Raw genomic sequence first — 4,922 nt, forward strand, 5'->3', positions numbered from 1 at the left:
TCCAAGACATCTCTATTGTTCTTATCCAGTATTCTTTTCTAACACTACAACTCAAAGGCATAGATTCTTTTTCTGTCATCCTTATTCATTGTCCAGCTCTCAGATGTATAGCAAATGATTGGAAAAACCACACCTTGAATTACATGCACCTTAGTCTTTAAACTGACATCATTCTTTCCACCTCCGGCCGCCGCTGTGAGAAGAGCTGCCACCATGTCTGCCCATCTGCAATGGATGGTCGTGCGTAACTGCTCCAGCTTCTTGATTAAAAGGAACAAGCAGACTTACACCACTGAGTCCAATAACCTCAAAGCCTGCAACTCCTTCCGCTACAATGGGCTGATCCACTGCAAGACCGTGGGCGTGGAGCCGGCCCGCGACAACAAGGGGGTCGTGGTGGTGATGAAGGTCAGGCCAGAGGAAGCCGGCCACCTCTTACGTGCGGACCACCATCCACAAGAACGCCCGGGCCACGCTCAGCAGCATCCGCCACATGATCCTCAAAAACAAGTATCGGCCCGACCTGCGCATGGCCGCTATCCGCAGGGCCAGCACCATCCTACGCAGCCAGAAGAAGCCTGTGATGGTGAAGAGGAAGTAAACCCGCCCCACCAAGAGCTCCTGAGCACCTGCCTCCCAGCCCCCCAGCAATAAAGACAGCTTGTCTCCACCACACACACACACACACAAAAAAAAAAAAAAACCCAAAAAACCAAAAAACCAACTGACATCATTATTCTTCAGGACTTTGAAGAGGTCCCTGACAGCACACTTTCCCAATGCTATATGTCTCCTGATTGCTTGACCGCTGGTACTAAGAGAACTGACTGGATCTAAGCAAGATGAAACCATTGACAATTTTAGTCTTCTCTCCATCTGTCATGATGCTGTCTATTGGCTCAGTGGTGAGGGTTTTGTTTTCTTGATGTTTAAATGTAATTCATCTTGAAGACTGTAGTCCTTGATCTTCTGTACCTCCAGTCCACTTCAGCCAGCAAGACTGTATCATCTGCATAATGCAGATTGTTGATGAATCTTTCTCCAACCCTGATGCCACATTCTTCTTCATAGAGTCCAACTTCTTGAATTATTTATTCAGCATACAGATTGAATAGGTATGGGGAAAGGATTCAGCCTTGATGTATGTCTTTCTTGATATTAAACCATTCAGTGTTCCCTTGATCTGTTTTGACAATAGCTTCTTAGTGTAGGTACAAATTTTGCATGTTGTTGTTGTATACCATAGAGTTAGAACCAAACCATAGCTGATCCTCAAGTAGGGTTCAGAGACAGTTAATCACATGGAAGTAGATTGCCCATCCTTCTCCAGCAGAGCCTCTGGTGGATTTGAACTGCATGTTTTTGAGATCGCAGTACAGATACTTGACACTAGGCTACCATAGCTCCCTAAGCATAATTAAATGTTCTGGAATTCCCATTCTTTTCAATGTTAGTCATAGTTTGTCATGATCCACAGCCAAATGCCTTTCCATAGTCAATAATACACAGAGATTTTTTTCATCCAGGATCCATTTGACATCAGCAATGAGATCCTTCATGCTATGGCTTCTTCTAAACCCAGCTTAAACTTCTTAGAGTTCTCTGTCAATTTCTAGCCATTTTGGGGTGCTTGTATGTTATAGTAAAGATAATGTTCTATAATTACAACACTGTTGTTGTTAGGTGTCATCCAGCCAACTATAACTCATAGTGGCCTTATGAACTATATATCTTAACCTTTCCCTGTCCTGTGCCTTTGTCTTGATTTCTACTATAGTCAATGCCATTGATGTAGCCACTTGGTTAGCCTATCTTGTTGAGAGTCTTCCTCTATTTCTATGACCCTATGAACAACTGACATAACTCTATTCTATCCTGTCTCACCCTCATTATCTCTGACTCACTTGAGTCCATTGCAGCAGTCACTGTGTCAATCCATCTTGTTGAAGTCTTTCTCTCTTTCACAGACCTTCCATCTTTCCAAATAGGATTCCCCTTTCTGAGGAACGTTGCCATCTTTCCAAGCATAATACTCTTTCTAGCCTCTTCTGGCAAGATGTCCAAACTTTAAGAGATGGAGCTTCATCTTCTTTGTCTTCAAGGAACATTTTGGCTGCACTTTTTCTAAACAAGACATATGTTTGTTTTGTCAGGCATGGTATACTCAATACACTTTACCAGTACCACAATGCGGAGGAATAAATTTTTCTTCTGGTATCCTTGTTACCGTCTAGCTCACAGATACATAGCAGGTGACTGAAAAGACCATGGCCTGAATTGGGTGCATCTTAGTCTTCAAGCTGACATCATTACCCTTAAGTATTTTGGAGAAGTTCCTGATGGAGGACTTGCCCAAGGCAATGTATCTCCTAAACTTCTGACTACTGGTTCCAAGGGTGTTAATTGTTGACCCAAGAAGGATGAAATAATTAACAGGTTCAATCCTTTATTTATCTATTATGATGTTGTCATTAAGCCCAATGATGAGGACTTTTGTTTCCTTGGTATTGATATGTAATCCATGTCAAAGTCTGTCATTCTTCTCTTTTGCAGCAAGCATTTCAAGTCTTCCTCACTTTCAGCAAGCAAGGTTGTGTCACCTGCATAATACAGGTTGTTGATGATTCTTTCTTTAATCCTGATGCTACATTTCTCTTCATAGAGTCCAGCTTCTCAAGTGATTTTCTCAGCATACAGACTGAATAGGACAGATCCCTGTCAAAATACTGTTTTAGCCATTTTGGATGATCTTCAGCAATATTTCCTTGTGTGTGATGTTAATTATATTGTTCTATAATTTTTCACATTGCATTCCTTAGGGTCACCTTTCTTGGGTATAAGAAAAATAAGACTATATAAATGCTGGATGTATATGGCCTACCAAGGGGATTGGATACTTGCTAATAATATAGATAAAGTAAATAGTACCTTTTGGACAGAAACATGCAAATAAAGTATTTAGACAACTAATACAGGGATTGGTCACTTTTTTTGCATCTTGCCAGGATTAAATAGAGTCTGGTCAGAGGCACAAAAATGGGAAATTTACTACCAGTAAGAAAGAAGTAGACAGTGTAGCACATCTTTTGGGTCAAAAATTCTTGTGTGTGACAGTGATAAGGCAGTTCAAATGGCAGCATGACAGTAGTAATACTGGCAGCTGCAATGTCAGCATCAAAGGTGGAAGAGAACCAGAGACCCATGTGAGACAGAGCTGACCTAGGTCTGCCCCTCCATGGTACCAGAGCTGAATGTGTTGGCCTCGGGTTACCAGCAGATGTGTGTGGGGTACACAACTGAAAGAACTTAAAAACATTTTTAACACTTACCCAACAATGCTTGCCTCTGGAAACCCTATGAACTTGGAGAGAGGATGAAAGGCACCCAAGCGTCAAGGACTCTCCTTCATAGGGTCGCTATGAGTCGCCTGTGACTCAATGACACTTAACAACAACAATAACAACAACCCAACGATAGGCAGAACCCAAGGCCAGAAGCCAAAGATCTGTGTGAGGCTTACCTGAGAACATGCCTGAGAAAAAGCTACTCTCATTGAAGGACTGTATCCTGAGTGTTCTCAACCTGAATTGTGACCTGCTGTGTCCTTGAAAATCTCCATCATCATGATTATTGTGTATCCATTACAATGAACTAGCAAGAACCACCAGAGGGAGAGAAGATATTAAAACTGATAGAAGAAAGTACCGAAACGTGAAGGCATGTCTGACCTCATAGGAATCAGTTTTGCATTGTTGATGTTCTTGATGAGTATTTTTCTCCTTTGTAAAGTTAGTGTAGGTCAGACACTGTCTCTTTCATAGCTGCTATACTGTTCGTTCATAGGGTCACTATGAGTCGTCTACGACTCGACGGCATTAAACAACAACAACAACATACTGTTTTTACTGGAAACTATCCAGTGGATGCTCCAGAGGAGAAAGATGTGAAATCTCCTCCTGTGCAATTTAACACCTCAGAAAACCCTCCCGAAATTCAGCTATGGGTTCTGACATAACAGCAATGAGTGAGTGGGTGTGATTATGTGACGACAACAGTACAGGGAAGACATATAATCACCTACAATAAGGTAATGACAGTAGGAACTTGTGGTCAATACAGGAAGCTATTTTAGTTATGATCCTTTAAGAAGGGCGTTCTGATCGCTAAGTGGTAAGGAGTTGTGCTGTCAATCGAAAGGAAGGCAGTTGGAATCCACCAGCTGCTATGTAGGAGAAAGATGGGCAATCTCCTCTTGTGTTATTTACAGCCTCTGAAAACCCGCTGGAGGGCCAGCTACAAGTCCCCCATTACGGCATGTAACAAGAAGAAGAAGCAGCAGGAATTAGCCCTGGTGGTGCAGTAGTTAAGCACTCAAATGCTAACTGAAAGATCAGTGGTTTGAACTCACTAGCCACTCCATGGAATGAGAAGTAGTAATGTGTGTCTATAGATACCATAGCCTAGCACACTCTATGGGGGCAGTTCTACTGTGTCCAATAGGGCTGCTATGAGTCTACATTGACTAGAAGGCAATAGGTAGATTAGAAGCAGATATTAATGTTGAATTATATGTGTGAGAAGTTTACTTGGGGAAATATGTGTGAAAGATAAAAGAGAGGAAACAGAAAAGTTGGGGAGGGCCTTCAGATTGCAAAGTGGATCTGACCTGTGTGAAGGAGGAAAAGGAGGAGGACTGAGGAAGAGAATTTGACTCAGCACTTGATTAAGAAAGTTTCCACCTGGTTGGGAATCTGGTGCCAAGGTCACCCTTTAAAGTAGCCCTTAGTCATAGGTGCTTAGTCACAAGAGGGAGTAGTCCATGGGAACACAGCCTCAGTGTAAGAGCAGAGAAGCATTTGCAGGGCGGCAACTGGGACCTTAAATCAATTAGGATCCCTGCAGCAGGAAATTGTGAACCACAA

General features: G+C 42.4%; 1 pseudogene; it reads left to right on the forward strand.

Moving 5' to 3' along the window:
• The first annotated feature begins 213 nt into the window (after positions 1-213).
• LOC102869816 lies at positions 214-601 on the forward strand (annotated as a pseudogene).
• Positions 602-4,922: the final 4,321 nt, after the last annotated feature.

Source organism: Elephantulus edwardii, unplaced genomic scaffold (genome assembly GCF_000299155.1).
Source record: "Elephantulus edwardii isolate Elephantulus edwardi_28Jun2011 unplaced genomic scaffold, EleEdw1.0 scaffold00030, whole genome shotgun sequence".
Lineage (NCBI taxonomy): Eukaryota > Metazoa > Chordata > Mammalia > Macroscelidea > Macroscelididae > Elephantulus > Elephantulus edwardii.